Source organism: Neoarius graeffei, chromosome 9 (genome assembly GCF_027579695.1).
Source record: "Neoarius graeffei isolate fNeoGra1 chromosome 9, fNeoGra1.pri, whole genome shotgun sequence".
Classification (NCBI taxonomy): Eukaryota; Metazoa; Chordata; class Actinopteri; order Siluriformes; family Ariidae; genus Neoarius; species Neoarius graeffei.
The window spans coordinates 517385-539665 of NC_083577.1; the positions used below are offsets into that span (position 1 = coordinate 517385).

General features: G+C 41.6%; 1 pseudogene; it reads left to right on the top strand.

Annotated features, from left to right (window-relative positions):
- Positions 1 to 1271: 1271 nt before the first annotated feature.
- Positions 1272 to 17900, top strand: LOC132891408 (rap guanine nucleotide exchange factor 2-like; annotated as a pseudogene).
- Positions 17901 to 22281: the final 4381 nt, after the last annotated feature.

A 22281-nucleotide genomic window follows, 5' to 3' on the forward strand; every position in this document is an offset into this window, starting at 1 on the left:
CTCCAGCATATGAGCGGGGTTGAATCTGCAGTCCGGTCACAATGATGTCATTTATCCGGGTGTACTGCTCCAGCTCCTCCACTCGGTTCTCGAGAATGGCGATCCTCTTTGCCTTCTCTGAATTCTGCAGCCTCAGAGCTTTGACCTCTTCTACCAGGTCCAGGATGGTCTTCTGCTGCACCCTGACAGCAGAGATTTCTTCCCCCAGAAAGTCGAGGGATTTTTTAATATCATCAATCTCCTCGACCGTAGGAGCTTTCTTCGGGGGCATTGCGTTTGTTATTACGCGGCCCGTTCCTGCGCAACCTCTCGGCCCGCTCTCGCGCAGCCTCGCTCCCGCGCGATGATGTTGTTTAAACAATGATCACGTTTCCTGCACTGCACTGTACAAAAACTTTCACACAGTTTTGTTATACTGTAGGCAGCTCTGCTGATGATTTTGAGAAATGTTTAGCAGGAATCTCTCTTTCTGTCTGAAGATTTATAAAGGGATTATATTGATGCCACATGTTACATTATTAGGAGACAGAATTCATTCTTTGGTAACCATTATACACTGGTCAGGGTCGTGGTGATTATGGAGCCTGTACTGGAATCTCCTGGGCATAATGTGGGAATAAACCGTGAATGGGATGTGAGTCCTTCACAGAGTGCCATGTACAAACCATTTCACACGCTCATTCACACCTCGGGGCATTTTATCCCAGCACATTTCCTACTGTCTTGTTTTCTTGGAGGTGGGAAGAAACTGAAGACCCCATGTGGGGTGAACATGTAAAACTGCACATGTGTCACAGTGCTGCCAGAAAAACAAAGAATCATCAAATTATCACATTTTTATAATTCTTCTGCTTAAAGTGTTTCCTTCTGGTGTGATGTTATGTCATTTGTATCATAAAGAAATCTTTGTGCCCTCATGGTACAATTCCATATTCCTCAATAGCCAGTGCACTAAAGACAAGGCTCGGCTCGATCCTCATCCCAGAATTCCACAATGCCTGTGGACCCATGAGTCTCTCTGTTCTGACTGGAGTAATTACACTGTTGGATTGTCCTGAGGAAGGGCATGTCATTATCTGAGTGTATTAAACCCACATATATAATACTGAAACTGTATATTGTGGGAATCAGAATATTTTGACTCTTTTCTACATTGTAGAACAATACTGAAGACATCAGAACTATGAAATAACACATGGCACATGATGATGCTTTGCACACTAATGGTATTATCTTAACCAGCTTCATGAGGGAGTCAGTTAACAGGTGTTGTCTCGTCAAAAGTTAATTAGTGGAATTCCTTGCCTTCTTAATGCGTTTGATATTAAACAGTAAATAGTAAATAATAAAAATACAGTAAGTAGCTCTCTTCGACACTGGTAGTAATCCATATTATGTCAGGAACCGCTCACCTAAGTAAAGAGAAACGACAGTCCATCATGACTTTATGACATGAAGTGTCTTTTCATGAATAAAAAAAACCCTTTGAATTAGGCGTGTCCAAAAATGTGACTTGCACTGTTAGGCCGCTGTCAGAACGCGCTATCGTTCAATCCCGTTCCGAGAATCGGGGCGCTACATTTCAAACACATCATGACATTAAAAACCTGCTATAGAGAATATACTCGCTTTCTCAGTAAAAAAGAAAAGGCTGATGGAAAAGAAGGGTATGTAAATGATGTCTATGTAAATCAATTAAGTTATCTGTTAGGGCTACTGAAAGATTCCAATCCAATATTCAAAAGATAGAAATGATGAGATTATTAAGATAATACAGGTAGGCACATATACCAGTATTTCTATTTCTAAAAAGAATATTGTTACTCAGGATGTGCCTGGTGCCTTTCTTTCTGACCAAAACCCATTCCCCCTCCCAAAGAAATAATTCACACTCCTTCACTTGGACTTACAAATTCATGCAGTTGACTTGAGTAGTTCAGTGTGTGGTCAATAATTTCATACATAGAAAAATTTATGAAGAACTGCATTTTGTATTGATTTTGTTTGCTTATTTTACAGAACAGTTCAGCAAAAAAGTTATACTGACTTCTGCAAAACAGTTATTGAAAGAAAAGTCATTGCTGGCCAGGAGATGATGAGAATGTCTAATGACAGTGATTTTGACATTTGAACACATACATATTCCAGCGGCTAGTTTACATGTAGATTGTTTGGTTTAAGATATTGTTATTCTCTCTTGTTTTCACTGTAAATTGTTATACTGTGTATATTTAAAATCTAATACCCGTTCCACCTCTCTTAATTTCAACATTTTTAAAAGCAATTTGGTCACTGTGCATATGAACTTAATACATTAAATTAACAAGTAGATGATATTGTGTTTCTGTGATAGGCCTATAATGATAGCAAACCATCTTTTTAAAGAAATTCTTAATTTGTAATTTTTGCATCCAGCCAGAGAAGTATATTATTTTGTTAAATATTGTGTGTCAGGCGTACTGTATACTGGTATTGCTAATATTGTACTATTCGAACTTTGGTTCTTGAGGCAAAATTAATTTGATAAAATCATTAAAGTTTTTATGTTTCATATTTGAAATCTTATGGCAAACTTTTTTTCATAGTTCTTTTTTTAGAATCTGATTTTAAAGTGTTTCTGGAAGAAATCTTATAGTCTGGACCATCAGTCCTACTGAAATGTGGAATGAGATTTAATTTCGGTTCACAAGTTATAACTACAATTAACCTTTATTCAATGAATACTTAATTTCAAATGCTAGTTATCTTTCTGAATTAACGGATTGACATTGGTTTCAAGAGATATTCAAAAAATTTGTCCTGGACAAAATGAGTTGCACAGAGAGTGAAGTTTATCCTGCTCAATCTTGATGAAGTGCCGTATTACACTTTGTGTATCTTTTATTTGGTTAAAGATAATTGACTCGTATTCACAGGATGTATACATGGTGGGATTGGTAATGGCCACAGAAAAAATCAATGCTGTGCGTTTTATATTAAAAAAAGATCTCATCATCTCTAGCCGCTTTATCCTTCTACAGGGTCGCAGGCGAGCTGGATCCTATCCCAGCTGACTACGGGCGAAAGGCGGGGTTCACCCTGGACAAGTCGCCAGGTCATCACAGGGCTGACACATAGACTCAGACAACCATTCACACTCACATTCACACCTACGCTCAATTTAGAGTCACCAGTTAACCTAACCTGCATGTCTTTGGACTGTGGGGGAAACCGGAGCACCCGGAGGAAACCCACGCGGACACGGGGAGAACATGCAAACTCCGCACAGAAAGGCCCTCGCCGGCCCCGGGGCTCGAACCCGGACCTTCTTGCTGTGAGGCGACAGCGCTAACCACTACACCACCGTGCCGCCCGGATCAGAAACTGAAGGGGAAAAAAATCACAGTGAAGGGGCGCGCTATGAAGACATGTAAGGAATATGGGTAAAGTTGAGAAAATAAAAGGAGATAATGAAAGGAAAAGAAAGTCAGGAGATACTTTTCTTGGGGCAAATTTGAGTGGATATGATGGTTTAACACAAGCCAAATACATGTTATGTGAGTGGTAAGATGGCAGCCAGATGGCTTCACTCATCTGTACAGTGGGGAACAGGCACTGAGCTCAATATAAAATCTGGAGAGCTCATAGCCCATTCCCCGCTGTAGAGACAAGTGAAGCCATCTGGCTGCCATCTTACCACTCACATCACGTGTATTTGGCTTGTGTTAAACCATCGTATCCGATCAAACACATACACACACACACACACACACAGTTATTGCCTGGGATTCCCCACTGAGGCTGAGTGCAGTGTGTTAGCACGAGCATGTAGCCTATGGGAAATGAATAGTGTGTTGGATTAGCACTAATCCCATGTTTTGGAAAATTGTAAATGTTGTCTTGGGCTCCTCTGGGGTGTCACCAATCCATGTGCAAAGTCTGGAGTATGTGCATCCAGCTGTGTTGAGTTGAACAGGTTTTAAATTGTCCCTAAGGGACAAATAAAGTGTTTTGATTTGAATTTGTTGGAAATTCCATACAGTTGCTTTAGTAGTGTGTATATAGAGATATATGAGTGACAGAGAGAGACTCCTCCCCCCAGTTCTGTATCGCTACGGAGACACTAATTGGTGTATATATTTGAACAAAGATCTAATTCTCTCTCATTAGTAGGATTTTCACTGCAACTGCAGGTGGTCTATCGGTTCCTTGGAGTGATTTTATTCGGATAAGTCTCAGTTTTCTTCTTCTTTCACCACAACTCTCTTCCTGAACACTCTTTCTCAGCTAGGTAGGGTCTCCATTGGCTCATGTCATGTGAAAAATGTTTTTTTTTTCAGTTTTGTGAACTAGTGCTCTATCAAATAGTCTGAAAAACCACCTCATCTGAGTGTAAAAACTTGAGTTTTTTTTTAAATTCATGTTTCTGTTACTCGTATTTTTAGTTTGCAATTTCAAATTTAATGGAAACACGGCTACTGATTAATAATACTGCCATGTTCTCTCTCTTTCTCCTCAGTTTGTGTGTATAGCGCAACAGGCCTACTGCTGCATCCTTAACCAAGTCGAGAACAAGATGGAGAAGGACAAGGAGGAAAGAAAAGTCATCATGGTTAAAGAATATCGCCAGCTCGATCACACCGACAACAGAAAAGGATGCATTGTCACCAGGGTGAGCTCAACAACAGCAAAAAAAAATCTTGTTAATGGTTCAACATGTCAGTTGTTCTTACACCTTATTCAGACAGGATTTACGCTCACTGGGTGACATCTGGACATTGGGAGACATTTTCCAGGAGCCTTACTAATTAAATTAATGCAGAATGAGCTCGTTTATACAATACAGCTTTTCTTACAAACCAGAGTTTTTGTGTCATGTGCTTCCAAGTTTTACATTCAGTTGCAGTTAGTTCATTTCTAGAAGATGAAAAGTGACCTGATATTGAGGCACAGTGGCTTTAAGACACAAATACACTACCGTTCAAAAGTTTGGGGTCACTTTGAAATGCCCTTATTTTTGAAAGAAAAGCACTGTTCTTTTCAATGAAGATCACTTTAAACTAATCAGAAATCCACTCTATACATTGCTAATGTGCTAAATGACTATTCTAGCTGCAAATGTGTGGTTTTTGGTGCAATATCTCCATAGGTGTATAGAGGCCCATTTCCAGCAACTCTCACTCCAGTGTTCTAATGGTACAATGTGTTTGCTCATTGCCTCAGAAGGCTAATGGATGATTAGAAAACCCTTGTACAATCATGTTAGCACAGCTGAAAACAGTTGAGCTCTTTAGAGAAGCTATAAAACTGACCTTCCTTTGAGCAGATTGAGTTTCTGGAGCATCACATTTGTGGGGTCGATTAAATGCTCAAAATGGCCAGAAAAATGTTTTGACTATATTTTCTATTCATTTTACAACTTATGGTGGGAAATAAAAGTGTGACTTTTCATGGAAAACACAAAATTGTCTGGGTGACCCCTTGAACGGTAGTGTATACTTTTCACCATGCGCACTTGTGCTTGTGTAACTGCTACAAAAGCAGTTGAGATGCTGCCATGTTTTACTGTAAGTTGTCCCTAGGGGACAAATAAAGTGTTTTGATTTGAATTAAATTGGTTGGAAATTCCAGAAACTCTCAGGTGGTCATGTGATTTGCTGCTAGCACTTTGATTTCTATGTTGCCCAACTTCAAAAGGAAAGCGTCGAAGCACAATTGCCCAGCAACATTTCCCAAAAAGTTGCCCTGTGTATCGTCACCTTAAGAGGTTAATTCTCAACAATCTAGAAGAATACAAAAGTGTGTGATTTGAGACACGTCAATCCAGATTCGACTAAAATTACCCCCCCCCCCCCACACACACACACACACACATACAGTGGGGCAAAAAAGTATTTAGTCAGTCACCAATTGTGCAAGTTCTCCCACTTAAAAAGATGAGAGAGGCCTGTAATTTTCATCATAGGTACACTTCAACTATGAGAGACAGAATGAGAGAAAAAAAGTCCAGAAAATCACATTGTCTGATTTTTAAAGAATTTATTTGCAAATTATGGTGGAAAATAAGTATTTGGTCAATAACAAAAGTTCATCTCAATACTTTGTTATATACCCTTTGTTGGCAATGACAGAGGTCAAACGTTTTCTGTAAGTCTTCACAAGGTTTTCACACACTGTTGCTGGTATTTTGGCCCATTCCTCCATGCAGATCTCCTCTAGAGCAGTGATGTTTTGGGGCTGTCGCTGGGCAACACGGACTTTCAACTCCCTCCAAAGATTTTCTATGGGGTTGAGATCTGGAGACTGGCTAGGCCACTCCAGGACCTTGAAATGCTTCTTACGAAGCCACTCCATTGCCCGGGCGGTGTGTTTGGGATCACTGTCATGCTGAAAGACCCAGCCACGTTTCATCTTCAATGCCCTTGCTGATGGAAGGAGGTTTTCACTCAAAATCTCATGATACATGGCCCCATTCATTCTTTCCTTTACACAGATCAGTCGTCCTGGTCCCTTTGCAGAAAAACAGCCCCAAAGCATGATGTTTCCACCCCCATGCTTCACAGTAGGTATGGTGTTCTTTGGATGCAACTCAGCATTCTTTCTCCTCCAAACACAACAAGTTGAGTTTTTACCAAAAAGTTTTATTTTGGTTTCATCTGACCATATGACATTCTCCCAATCCTCTTCTGGATCATCCAAATGCTCTCTAGCAAACTTCAGACGGGCCTGGACATGTACTGGCTTAAGCAGGGGGACACGTCTGGCACTGCAGGATTTGAGTCCCTGGCGGCGTAGTGTGTTACGATGGTAGCCTTTGTTACTTTGGTCCCAGCTCTCTGCAGGTCATTCACTAGGTCCCCCCGTGTGGTTCTGGGATTTTTGCTCACCGTTCTTGTGATCATTTTGACCCCACGGGGTGAGATCTTGCGTGGAGCCCCAGATCGAGGGAGATTATCAGTGGTCTTGTATGTCTTCCATTTTCTAATAATTGCTCCCACAGTTGATTTCTTCACACCAAGCTGCTTACCTATTGCAGATTCAGTCTTCCCAGCCTGGTGCAGGTCTACAATTTTGTTTCTGGTGTCCTTTGACAGCTCTTTGGTCTTGGCCATAGTGGAGTTTGGAGTGTGACTGTTTGAGGTTGTGGACAGGTGTCTTTTATACTGATAAAGAGTTCAAACAGGTGCCATTAATACAGGTAACGAGTGGAGGACAGAGGAGCCTCTTAAAGAAGTTGTTACAGGTCTGTGAGAGCCAGAAATCTTGCTTGTTTGTAGGTGACCAAATACTTATTTTACCGAGGAATTTACCAATTAATTCATTAAAAATCCTACAATGTGATTTCCTGGATTCTTTCCCCCCATTTTGTCTCTCATAGTTGAAGTGTACCTATGATGAAAATTACAGGCCTCTCTCATCTTTTTAAGTGGGAGAACTTGCACAATTGGTGGCTGGCTAAATAGTTTTTTGCCCCACTGTATATATAATTTGGTCTCCAATTTCCTCAGAGGAAACAAAGTGAACCAAAAATAAGATGGAATTTCCTCAGGAGCCGTTCGAACCCTGTGTGAACAGAGCCTTTGACTTTTTATCAACTTTGCTTTAAATGATACTGGGAGTGTTATTCGTCTTCACGTGGCAGATTTGTTAAGCTGAAGGATTCAGTGCTGAATCATACGATCGACAGTTTAGACTGAATTCCATAGATGTGTATCGAGCACATGCTGCAGTTGATTCTAGAGCATTAAAAATAATTTAAAAAATAATAATCGGCTGAACAGAGCACAGTGATGTCCGAGTCAGTCTGCAAACCAAACGCGTGAAGCCACTTGGCTGACTGCAGGAACAAGGAAAGGTCACTGAAACTAGCCACTTAAAATATCTTGACTCAGTAACAAAGCCAGATCTAATGGTTGTTCCATCCCACAGGGCACAACCGAGCGTCTCATCATGTACCTGGTGGAAAAGCACTCGGCGGTGGACCCCACCTATATTGAGGACTTCCTGCTCACCTACCGCACCTTCCTGCCCAGCCCCATGGTGGTGGGCAGGAAACTGTTGAAGTGGTTTCATGACCCCAGCCTCAGAGACAAGGTAAATATCAAGATGTCTTGTAGGCTCTTTGCAGCAAGAGGTCTTGTGCTTGGATACCACATAGCAACGCCATACTGGAGAGCAAGCTTTCTTTCAGGTAAATAAAACCCTCGAAAAGGTCAGGAACAAAAGTTTCAGCAGTTTATAGCACTTCATATCTTCCCCTTTCTTGAAGGATCGGCAAAATAATTTTCCAAGTTTAATTTAGGCTCATTTTTACAGGAAACATTTATTTTTATCATGAAGACATTGACTTTCAACGGACGGTGTTTGGATCTTTGTGGCTAAACGACATGGCCACTTCGCAAGGTATATATGCACCAAAAAACACCTTGTAAAAGCACTTCTTTGAATTCTAACAGCTCAAATTGCTCCATAATAAAAGTTTTCTAGGTATATAGTTGTTTGTGTGAGGTTTGGCGACATCCTGAAGACATAAATGAACAATTTCCAGCGATGCTAACACGAAGCTCGGCTTCCCTCCTCCTCTCAGCTCTTTTTGTGTTTGTGTGACAGATAAAGGCTCTAATTTGAAAAAAATCTCATCAGAAATTTTCTGTAACCATGTGATTTTTACTGGCAACAAAATCCCCCAATCAACAGACTTCACTTTTATGAAGTTTAAATCTCACTTGGCTAGCTAGACGAGGATACTAGTAAACAATCCCGTTGCCATAGCAATGCGATTCCTGCCGTTGAAAAAGACCGCTTTTTCTCAGTGAATAAAAACAAACAAAACAAAAGCGTGCCACATAAAATGATCACTGAGCCACTGATGCGCTGTAATAAATACGCGTTTTCATCACACCAAATTGTTGGTTTCAAGATGTCACCAAACCTTACAAAAACAACTATATACCTAGAAAACTTATTATGGAGCTGCGCTGAGCAGCTTGAATTAAAATAAGTGCTTTTACAAGGTTTTATATATATATATCAGGGCTCGAAATTCTTTTTTTTTCACCAGCCAGCCGGACTCGTTCCCTTCCAAAGTAACTCGCCAAACAGAAAATCAACTCGCCAAAATTTGTTCATGTATGAATTTTACTTCTGTCAAAAATAATGCAAAAGAGAGTCGTTCCCATTGTTCATGACTAATGTGCATTTATTTCAAGACCCGAGTATTTTGATACTGTTGTTAAATACATAAATGAGAAAAACACAGAGCACCATAATATAATATCAACAAATAATAATATATTGGAAAACTTGGCAACTTGGTGTGTGAGTATTGAAAACAAATATACTGACTATCATGACTATAGCACCCAAAATATGTCCAACATGCTTTCTGTATTTAACCATTTATGAGGGAGAAAGCATGAGGAGCTTCATATTGACTAGGAATCAACTTGAAAAAAATTAATCATTCCATAAAAATCATATCACAGCCGAGGCCGACCCTGCTCTCACGTTTGCTTATAAGTCCTTTGGCGTTTCTCCTCTTCAGACCGAGGTCGCTTTGTCCCCGTCTCTGGCGGTTTCTGTACACCTTTCAGAAAATTCCACATCGCAACGTAGCTTTGGCAGATGTAGATGTAAACAACAACAAAAACATGTGCTTAAATGGGCGATAATGTGGCCACATCTATTATAATGTGATGTGGCAGCGGGGGCGTGGCCAAGCGTCGGTCTGTGAATGGAGGGCGGAGTCAGGGAAGGTAAGTGGTGGAATCGTTGCACCTGATGGGGATTAACCTGTGTTTGTGTGTCTTCCCCAGTGACCGCGCCCTTTAAAAGGAGAGGAGAGCAGAGAAAGGGAGCTCTCTCTCCCCAACCAGAACACGTGTGTGTGTGTGTGTGTGTGTGTGTGTGTGTGTGTGTGTGTGTGTGTGTGTGTGCGCGCGCAGCTGGGAAGCGATAAAAGGCTGAAAAGCTAGTAATAAATAGTTGATTGAGAACTCAGTTCTGGCCTGCCGTGCTTCTGTGCTCCACCCACCTGGTCCAATGCTACACGTGATTACCGCGATATTCAGCGAGATGTGTTATACGCATGCGCAGTAGTGAAAAAACCGACAGCCTGACTCGTACACGATATGATTCGGAATTCTTCGGTAGTTTCCGTCCTGCCGATAAACACATTGATTAACACAGACACGGCACACACTTAATATGTGGCGGCTTTAGTTGACGGTGTGTCTGAATCTTCGCTTCATATATATTTTTTATTTTCAACTAGCCAGCCGGGCTGCCTAGTGACAGGAACTACCCGCCAAATGAAAAATTAAGTTGCCTTGGGTGACCGGACCACCGCGAATTTCGAGCCCTGTATATATATATATATATATATATACATACACCTTGCGAAGTCAGCATGTTGTTCAGCCATTAAGATCCAAACACCGTCCGTTAAAAGTCCATGTCTTTGTGATAAAATTATTTTTTTTCCTGTAAAAATGAGGCCAAATTTAACTTGGGAAACTACTTTGACAATTCTTCTCAAAGAGGAGAGAGATTAAGCGCTATAAACTGCTGAAATGTTTGTACTTGACCTTGTCAAGGGTTTTGTTTACCTGAACGCTTGCTCTGCAGTATGGCATAGCGATGTGGTATTCAAGCACGTGACCTCTAGCTGCGACGAGCCGATTGAATTTTATTCCAAAAACAGTTTCCATTTGAATAATAACAACGATAGTCAGGGTTCCCCCGGGTTCTGAAAAATATTCTCCACTTTTTTATTGAAAAATCAAGTCAAAGAAGTATTCTTCACTTTTTCTTATTTTTTTCTTCGCTTAGTCTGTAATTTTTCTTAGTTACTGACTTATCAAAGTGGACTTAATACAGGTTTATACCAATCAAACTGACACAATTCAAATATTTGTACAGATACAGCTCGGCCTCTCCATTACATATCAAATCTGGGCTTCACTCCAGCCTCTAATAAGAAAGAGTTGATTTTGGGCGCGCTGTGCACCATCAAGCTCGAATAAACCTCTTTAGTTTGAGCTTATTGAAGATTATTTTAAAGGGAATTATTCAAAAGAGGTATTAGGACTCCCCTTAGCCTTTAACTTCAACACAAAACTTGATTTACAGTTGAACAGAGTCGAGAAGGATCTTGGAACAACCAACAGTGAAGGAATCCAATTTTCCCGTTGATTTATAAACTGAACACAGAATGACACCACGTTTTTCATCATACGTTTGCCAGGGGGACTCAACATGCCATGGCCCTGAAACACAGCTCCCTTCAGTTGCTTGCTGTCGGACAGCACCTTCACTTTTTTTTTTTTTTTTAACCATCTCCTGTATTATTAACACTGTCCCATGTGCTTGGGGACGGTCGGGGCTCTGAGTGAGCCTCCGCTGTGGCTGTTTCAGCCCTTAAATCATCTTCATTGTTTGAATAAGACCGTCCGAAAAACTTCATCAGCTTAGACTGCGCCATTGTTTGGTTCACACAGAGACAATTACGCCACCGCACCAGGCTGATTAAGATGCGCTGCGATTGGTCAAAGCTTGGTGCTCATTTCCATTAAGTGTAGTTGATTTTTATTGGTCACAAGGTCATTTTTATACTCTGGCTTTTCTAGAGAAGATGACTTATGATAATGATAAATACCTTTGTCACTGTGATGACTGCTAGTAAATTTCTCTTCATTACGGATGGAGGATGTTCGTCAATGACGAGTGTGACGAGCACCAGTGGGAACCCTGGATAGTGGACTTTTAAATTCCACTATATATTCTAACTTTGGGATGAATGCTCGTGTTCACAGGTTACACAGGTAGTCTTGCTGTGGGTCAACAAACACTTCAGTGACTTTGAGGGTGATCCTGAGATGATGCACTTTCTCACAGAATTTAAGAACAATCTAGAGAGACAGGTGAGTGCTGTTTATTTATTTATTTTTTTTTTTAATGTACCTGTCAGTACAAATGATTTTTTTTAAACAATGCTGTCCCTAACCCACTATAATCTCTTTGCTCTTGTGTGATGAAACAGAAAATGCTTGGCCACTTAACACTGTTAAACAGAGCTTGTGCTGCCAAAGCCAAGCTGCGCGTGGTGACTCTGACGAAGCCGTCACGCGAGACTCCTCTGGCCTTCAGTCTGCTCGGTGGCTCAGGGAAAGGCTGTCGCATCTTCATTGAGAATGTGGAGTCGGGTAGCAAAGCTGCAGAAGCAGGCCTCAGACGTGGAGATCAGGTACTTCTGATGATATCTTGCTTTGGCATGGTTAGGTGGAGCTATAAAGGTGGAACTGGTTCAAGGCAAGACGTCCATGGATCTGATCACCTTTACACATTTTGCATAGGAGTATGCTGTTATGAGTTATTATTCAGAAATATGCCAAAATAATCTCCTCCCCATAAAAAAAATAATAATCAGCATTGGTAGCTTAGTGGTGAAGACTGTTGACTCTTTGGAAAACATGATGATCCATATCTCTGTACGTTTTCTCTGTGTTCCTCTTAGATCCTGGAGGTGAATGGGCAGAACTTTAAGAACGTACAGCTGTCCAAAGCAAATGAGATCCTGCGCAACAATACGCACCTCTCGATTACTGTGACAACAAATCTCTTGGGTAAGTTACACATCAAGCAAGCGCATCTACTGAGAAAGAAATTAGAAGATTGGAAAAAACCCAAAGGTTAAAACAGTCAGATTTATGGCTGACGGATCTCAGCCTGAGAATTAGTCCAAGATATGCGACTTCTAATTCAGGATTCTTTTATAGCCATCCAACAGTGTTGATGGGAATCTGCTTCATCTTTTTCTGGGATTCAACTTGACTAAAGCCAAAATTCAACATTAATAATCCATAATCAGTAAACTTTCATGCTTCATTAGGTTGTCATTCGGGCGAAAACTGCTCCGAGATCAGCACTCTAAGTATGAGTAATAATGAACGTATCTTGTATGATCAAACATAATTATTATGTAATTTTCTCTCAGTGTTTAAGGAGCTTCTGGCTCAATCTGACCATGAGGAAGAGCTGGACAGGAGGAATGGGGCTCCACACATTCTCAAGAAGGCAAGCCATTGCTCTTTCCCAGATCCAGCTGTGGAGCAGGTGATGGATCTGGATCTGGACAAAGTGAGCAAGAAAGCCATGGCCAACACAGTGGGCGGGAGGAACAAGCTCAAGAAGATCTTTGGCAAGACAGTGACCAGTATTCTACCGCCCAAGCTGTACAAGTCAGTGTGGATATATATTCACGATATAATTAACAGTTATTCCACGAAATCGAGTTGACTATAAGCTATGTACAAGACTGAGTGGAATAACTGTTTTCTTCGATCCACATTCACTGGATTTTGAGAAAGAGAGCATTTTTATTTTTTGCGAAGTGGATAAATAAAACTTTTATCTGAAACGTCCGACAAAATCATTTCCGCTTAGAATGTAAACATACCGGCGAAATGACAGTAGCAATTTGTGAAAAATGCTAATAATAATCATTCTTGAAAAAAAAAAGATTTGTTCTTACCATGAAATGCTTTTATTCCATATTTTCTTGCTTTTTTGCGTTTTGGGGGTTTTGTTTTTGAGTAGTTTTTATTTTGTCCTCGGTTGGTTCAGCAACACGCACCGCCATTTTGTTTTTCTCTACTCACAGTATATGAGTTGATATCCTAGTAGTAGAGTAGCCAATCAGAGCACACGATTGCTCATATCCAGTGAATGTGGATAAAATAAAAGTGCACTCGTAACATAATGCACCATCACCGAGCTAAATGTCTAACCACGGTCTGTGCTGTGTTCTGCAGTGATGATGGTGTAGGTCAATCCCAGGACAACAGCATTGTCGAAATGACACGGTCAAAACAGGGAGGGGAGGTCGTGACTCAGGCCGTCCAGGAGTTTGCTTTGACCGCCGCACCTGAAGCTTATTCACCATGTGAGGTGTCTGTCACATCTGGGGGTGTAATCAAACAGCAGCAGCAGCTTCCTGAACAGCTCTCCAAACCGGCAGACAGACTCCAGCTCAGTGGCAGGTATGAGCTCAGATTAAACACACTCGCATGCAAAATGCTCAGCAGTTATGCATTTAATCTCTGTGTAACTAATATGTCCAATTTTGAACTATTTTATACCGCTGCACTGTTGAATCCTCAACTGATTTGTCAGAAGATGTCGATTAATTTTCTAACAGCAGACAACAGATTGAATATATTTATTATTACTTATTATTTTCCTATAACGGATCATCCCAAAGCAGAATGCACTATAAATAATGACATGAGGTGATATACTGACCTGGCAATCATAGACCTCTACCTTACGGCTGTATCTACCTCCAAATTTGCAGGTACTACCTGAAGAGCAACATGGAGACGGAGACATTGTGCTCAGACAAGGACACCCAGGAGCTTGAGAGAGTGAGTCAGATCAGCTTGCTGCAACTCAGCACTGTGGAAGTGGCCACACAGCTCTCCATGCGTGCCTTCGAGTTATTCTCTGCCATCGAGCCCACTGAGTACATCGATGACCTCTTCAAGTTGCGGTCACACCTCCCCGTACCTTCCAGCCTCAAGCTCTTCGAAGAGTCCATAAACCGAGAGACCTTCTGGGTGGCCACTGAGGTGCTGAGGGAGCCCGACCAGATGACGCGCATGAAGATCATTAAACACTTCATTAAGATCGCTCTGCACTGCCGCGAGTGCAAGAACTTCAACTCCATGTTTGCCATCATCAGGTGAGGAAAGAAGGATGAAAGCTTGCTATGCTCAATTCCCACATACCCCAGCATTTAAGATCCAAAGATTACCAATTGTTGTAAAGGCTATGTTTACAGATGTTAGTACAGGTTGGAGATCTGAGATGACCCATCAGTAGACTTTACACACCAGCTTCATCCATCCATTCGTGTTTTTCAGTGGTCTAAATCTGGCACCCGTGTCTAGACTGCGAGGAACTTGGGGGAAACTTCCTACTAAGTACGATAAGCTGTTTAATGACCTGCTGGATCTGTTCGACCCATCCAGAAACATGGCCAAGTACAGAAACGCTCTCAACAGCCAGAACCTGCAGCCGCCAATCATCCCGCTCTTCCCAGTTATCAAAAAAGACCTCACCTTCCTCCATGAGGGTAAGACAGAATGGATTCATTAGCAGATGTACTTCTACTATATTCTTCTGCTGTGAAATATTATGGACCGATCTGCAAAACCAAAACCGCAATTTAGATTTTTCTCAATTTATTCATTTAAAATATTATGAGGATGCAGTCCAGGTACAAGATGCAGAAAAGGATGGGATCTGATTCTAAGTTTCTTCAGAGTAAACTGATATCAATCCCAATATTTATGTAAAAATGCGCCATAATACAACTTCCTGTTTCACACTGCTTGATGGTAAGAAGTATCGCTTGAGCTTGAAACCTTCTAACCTCTCTTTAGGTAACAGTTCAAAAGTGGACGGCCTGGTGAACTTTGAGAAGCTGCGTATGATCGCTAAAGAGATCAGACACGTGGGTCAGATGGCCGCCGTCAACACGGACCCAGCGCTGATGTTCCGCACCAGGTGAGTGAGTTTGTTTAAACCTGAGTCAGGATAAAGTGTCTGGTTCTGTCCTCACTTTAGGCTGCACTTCACTGGAGAGTTTCTAGTGCACTTAGAGCACACTCGTATGTATGCCGGATGCAGAGAGTCATGCATTCACACACTAAAGGTTTCTGATTGGCTGCTGATGTTTTGTTGTATCATGCCCGAATAAATGTTCTTGTGTCTCTGTGGGCCTCTGGTGCTGCTCACCTTGGTACTCTTTCTCGTCATCTAAGCATATCTCCATCTCTTTGTCCCCCCAGTCTATTCATTTCTCTCTTCTCCTCTGTCTCCCATATCACTATTCACAGCTGTCCCTTACAGGAAGAAGAAGTGGAGGAGTTTGGGATAAATCTGGTGAGCTCTTGGTGACCCTTGGCCCCATGCCTACTCGCTCTCATGCACTCCTCCCTTCTCATCTTTAATTTCAGCTGCTTCCTCACCGTTTCTGCTTGTTCATATCTTATATAAATATTTATTTTCTTTTTTTTTTTTTTGGGGGGGGGACTCTATTTGAATGTGTCTCCTGCTCTGACGAGGTCGTCCTGGAGTGTGATGCAGTCACTTTTGCTAATCCGGGTCACTGATACAAACTCGCACATTCTTTAAGCATGAACTAATTCTGCACCAGCATGACTACATCATTCTGCATGATTAGATCAGATTATTTTTCAATCATCTGTTACAGAATAATAATCTGCCAGTGAGTTCATGATTCATCTCAGCAAAAGCGACAGGTTCGAACACGTTTAACCTCCAGCTGCACTACTCACCGGAGCCGCATGTTTTACCAGGTTTTATTTTCAGTGCTGTGTGAGTTTGCCGGTTTGTTTTAAGTTCACATTTTTGCGTGACTTGGACAAACTGTGTCTTGAAGGTGAAACCCACAGTAATTTATAAAACTGTAGGATGGATTATAAGTTTTAATGTGTATCATAGTATAAGTTGCAGGACCATTTTGAAGTGAAATGTACAGTCCTGTGCATCTCTCTTCCCGACATCAATGAACAGATACAGTAAATCAGGAGTTTCAATACGATAAGTTTCGGAGCCGTCTTGTTTATTATGGAATTAAATTTTAGTCGGTCTTGTGCGCTTTGAATAGAATGGGTGGCGCATACAGCTTTCTATGGCCCAGAAGCCATGCCTCCTTCTGTCGGACTGACGAGCACACAGGCCGTGCCTCCTTTAATAAGACTGGCAAAGAGGACAAGCCCGTTTTATTGGGACTGACAAGCGAAATGGCGACGCCTCCTTTTACATGAAAGACAAGTACAGAGGCCACGCCTCATTCACTGTGACTGACTGAGACAGGTGCAGATGCTACACCTGCTTCAGTAAGTCTGATGGACAGAAGCCACACCTCCTTCACTGAGTCCAATAAACATGGGCCACGCCTCTTTCACCTTAGTCTGATAGTCAGAGGCCACACCTCTGAAGGTGGTGACTGAAGACACAAGAAAGTGTATGGAGGGCAAAAAAAGGGACCCTATGTCAGGATTGATGCCCTATTCCCTATTTGCTACAAATGGCAATGCATTATGGGATTGCATGAGCACCTGTTCACCACTGCAAAAATGCAAAACGTCCACAATAGTGCAGTGTTGGTGTGGTGAAGAGGGTGCTGTTTTAGACACAAGTGTTAAAGCAAATTGATTTCATAAATGTCCTAAATATTAAAGCAGTAGTAATAGCAAGAAGAGATTTCTTGATTTTGTTGTTACTGAATTCCAAAAATTAGCTTGAAAAAGGCAGGTCTTTAGAATGATTCCTCTAACGGGGGGGGGGACCCTTTGCTCTTCTCTCCCCCGCGAGTGGCTGAGATGCAAAATTATATGTTAAAGATGCAAGGAATTTGACTTTCTGCATGTCTGTGTCGATAGCAGTGTGGACTAAATGCCCCAACACAGTGATCCTCACGCCTGTGTATGTGTTTAGGTTAATGAGCCAGGGCAGTGCCAATGCAGCTGTACAGACGGACGGGCATAAGAAGCATGCAAAGAGGTATTCCTTCTGCAATGCCAAGGTATACAAGGATGCCCAGATGGAACACAAGGTCAAAACCTACCTGTCTCATCTCACACTGGAGCCCGATGAATTGAGCCTGCAGATACTGTCTGTCCAACACGAACCCCCCAGAAGTGCAGGTATGCCTCTGTTTGTATATTAAACCCATGACAGCTTGACCACCACACCGTGTTGATGCACTATACAGTCACATGAACATCTGCATCAGCTTGTAGGGCCAGTCTAGCTAACCTCGTGTTCCTCTAACAATGCCCAAAAGCTCAGGGGACAGGAAGAGGCCGGACACATCACCTATAGTGGCGTGAGCCGCGAAGCACCCACGCCAGTAATATAGTAATATTGCCGCTAGTGTGTGATCACTGGATTGAAAGAAAGTGTATTAAATAATAATTAATTAATTAATTAATAATAGCAACATAATCCACTGTCAAGAGCATAGACATTGCTTTGCTGAAGAAAATAATGATAAATGGCATTAGGCTTAAATATGTATGGTGGCACATACAGCGATGCTAATTTAGCCATAACATGCAAACAAGCTATTCTCAAATGTGGCTAATGAGTTGTTTATTGAATATGTTTTCTTTTATCTTTTCACTAGCAGATGAAGAGTGCAAGCCACTGAGGGACACGTGCAGAAAACTGAGGAGGAAGTTCTTCCCTTTCCTGCGAGTTCGAAATATGTTTGAGGGTTGGAGAAGACCAAGATCAGAGAGAACCAGCCAGCCTGAGAACAAGCCAGCCTGAGAGTCAATTTACTGTTTAGTCAATTTACTGTTTGTTTATTGTTTATTATACATCCCTTATTATACAAATATTGTACATAGTTTTCCATGGAATAAAAACATGCATTCTATTCCCTTCTAGCAGATTTCATTCATTTGGTTCGTTAGCATGCAATATTGTTAGCATATCGCTTATGTATTTCGTCACTCTACCCAATCGAGAATAAGCGTTGAATATGGTTTACGATACTGCATGGTTGTCAAGACAACATGACGTCACACATCGGAGCTGATGGGAATAATCCATGAGAAACTTTTATGCTGCGAATGCACAAAAGCATTTCTTTGTTTGCTGGGAAAGAGAGAGACACGTTGAACACATGAAAGCCCACCAAAACTTCATTAAATATTCTTCACACATATTTACAAGAGAAAAACGTACCAACAAACATCGAAAACCTGGAAAAGAGAGTGTGTGTATGTCAGTGGTGAACCGTTACTATTAGAGCTGGGACTTCAGCTCAGCCAAAACTTAGCCAAACACCAAAAAAGCAACAGGACAAAGGATTTTGTAAGGGATTAGCGGCAGGCTACCAGGTCGCTCTGTTGTGTGTAGTTGTAAATGTTGATTTTAAAAGTAACTAAGTAAATTACAGGGGCGGCACGGAGGTGTCGTGGTTAGTACGGTCGCCTCACAGCAAGAAGGTTCTGGGTTTGACCCCAGCGGCCGGCGAGTGGCCTTTCTGTGCGGAGTTTGCATGTTCTCCCCGTGTCCGCGTGGGTTTCCTCCGGGTGCTCCGGTTTCCCCCACAGTCCAAAGACATGCAGGTTAGGTTAACTGGTGACTCTAAATTGAGCGTAGGTGTGAATGTGAGTGTGAATGGTTGTCTGTGTCTATGTGTCAGCCCTGTGATGACCTGGCGACTTGTCCAGGGTGTACCCCGCCTTTCACCCGTAGTCAGCTGGGATAGGATCCAGCTCGCCTGCGACCCTGTAGAACAGGATAAAGCGGCTACAGATAATGGATGGATGGATGAAGTAAATTATAGGGGGAAATGAATCCTTGAATACAGTATGAGTGATAAATACTGTAGCAAACATGTGTGGAAGAAGAGTCTGGAGACAGAAATCTTAGTTTCTCGGTCGTTAATCTGTGCTACTTGCTCTAGATAGCACTGGCTTGACCATTTTATTAGCATTAGTTAACACTACTGATGAACGCTACACCGGCTGGAAGATGACACCACTGCCGTGCTGATGGCGTTGACTCGTGGTTAAGCTTGTGTTGGCCTTTGAGAATGCCAAGGGTGATACATTTTTGATCCCTCCCACTATAAATCAAAATCTGATTGGTTAATTCATCTGTCACTTCCTACATAACCATACACTGCCATGGCCTTCTGTCCCGGCAATGAAGTCCTAACCAGTGAGTGAGCAGCTCTAAACTCTTCTCAGCCTAGAGACAACAAACAAAACAATCTCACTGGAGAACTCTGTTTTAATGTTTTCAGAACAGTAACCCTTTCATTTCTGAAGCAAATTTAATAGACAATGAGGCCAAATTAAAATTAAAAGAGAATAATTATCATGAAATTATTAAAGAAATTAAAGAATGAAAGAGAACATTTGAAATGCTGATATGTTTGGGCCTTCTCTGAAGGCCTAGAAGGCCCTGACAGTTCTCCTCTGCTGGGCCCTGTACTACGAACGGAGGTTAACCTACCCAGAAGCAACCCAGGGTTCCCCCGCTAAACCGGGGTTGACAAAACCTGGTTATCTTGTTTGGGGTTAAACGGAACTACGACGCCAGTTATGAAGTTGATTTGTTGAACCTGTGTTAACCTAATCAGGGTTAATGCGCGTTCACGTTAAAGGGGAGGTTATCAGCGCAAATCCCCACTGTTCACAATGGCACGGTCGCCGTACTTCACGGAGGAAGAATGCGCTGTCATAATGCAAAGCTACGAGGAGTTCAAAACAACATTAAGAGCAAAATCTAACACAGCGGCTGCCAATAAGGAGCGGCAAGCATGTTGGCAACAAATTGCCGATCGGGTAAATGCGTAAGTCCATTCTCCCCTCTACATGTTCCAGAACAGAAGTATAGGATGAGAGAAGCTTCATGATCAATCACAAGTCACAGAAAATGGTCCTTCGACGTGGCCCCAGTCATATATAGCTTGTTTAATGCCCGAAAAATCCTGAATAAAATTTGGTATGGTAAATTCATGGAGTCGCTACTTAAGCTGATCTGTGCACAGAGTCACATGAATTAGGATGACTGACTGTTCAGCCCCTTTGACTAAGTTGGTGTCGGTCCTGTGAACATTTCAGAGGCAGCAGCAGCCAAACGCACCTGGCAACAGGTGAAAATGAAATATAAAAACATCATTCATAATGGGGTGTGTGTGTGTGTGTGTGTGTGTGTGCGCACGCGTGCAAGCATTCATTTGCCTTTTATTTATTCAAGTTTTATCTGTTTGCCTAATAGTTCAAATTGTTTTGTATATAGTTTATAATGTAGTTGTGTGATATTAATGATAATATTGTGGGAAAACTACTTTGCACGGACGTTCATTTAATTTATTCTATCGTCATTTTGTTTGTTCTATTTTTGTGTATTTTATTTATTTATCTGTTTGTCTAGTTGTATCTATTTTTCTAATAATATATTTTTTGCATTAATAGTTTGTTTTTTCCTATTAAAATAATCTTGTGTTCTTGTTATAACTTTATCTATTTATCTGACTGTTTAGTTGTATCTATTTTTGTTACAATTTCAATATTTTTAATATAGAAAGTTTGTTTTTTTCTATTAAAATGTTCTTGTGTGATAACTAGTTCTTGTGTTATATTTATTGTAGTTGTATCTATTTTGTATCTCAGACTTAAATATTTTTGTAAAACAAGTGTTTTTTATAAAATATTCTTGCGTTCTTGATAACTATGTTCTTGAGTGGGTTCATTTTTTTTTTTTTTTTACAGAAAAGCCGTTCTGCATGGACATTCATTGAAGCCCTCGTTGTTTTTTAATGGTTATTTATGAGCGTTTAGGGGTTACAATAATGTAAGTCTAGGTTGCTTTATATAAAAGGTATGTCCAGAAATATTGATGTCACTGTCTAAGCAGAGGGATCTGGCTTCTTTAGACGCTGTATTCTTTAAACTGAATAAATATTTAAAAAGAGCCGAATGAGCCAGTCTTTTGAACGGCTCTTTTCAAAGAACGGATCACAAAGATGCGGATCCCATCAAAGAGCCATAAATCCCATCTCTAATCTGCGCTCCGATATCGCACGGGTCATCCAGGTACGCTGGCATTGTCTCTAGAGGAAATGTCGGTGGAGAGGTGGTGTTTAAAAAGGGTGTGGTTAATCGGAAACCTCGGGTTAACCAAGAACATAACCTGAGACGAGCAGGTTTGAGATGCAGCATAAGTTGCCATGGCAGCATACCTCGGTTTGAACATAGCCAACTTTCGTAGTATGGGTTAATCGGGAAGTTACGCTGCACGTGATCAAGTTACTCTCGAAGTTACCCTGGTAAGCCAGAAAACCCGCTTCGTAGTACAGGGCCCAGGTGTAATAATAATAATAATAATAATAGCTTTTTGTAGAACATCAGATATCTTCCATTCAGCTACTCGTCTTCGACTCGTTCAATATCATGCTAGCTGAAGGGAATATATCTGATATACCACTCAACGCGGGGCGGCACGGTGGTGTAGTGGTTAGCGCTGTCGCCTCACAGCAAGAAGGTCCGGGTTTGAGCCCCGTGGCCGGCGAGGGCCTTTCTGTGTGGAGTTTGCATGTTCTCCCCGTGTCCGCGTGGGTTTCCTCCGGGTGCTCCGGTTTCCCCCACAGTCCAAAGACATGCAGGTTAGGGTAACTGGTGACTCTAAATTGAGCGTAGGTGTGAATGTGAGTGTGAATGGTTGTCTGTGTCTATGTGTCAGCCCTGT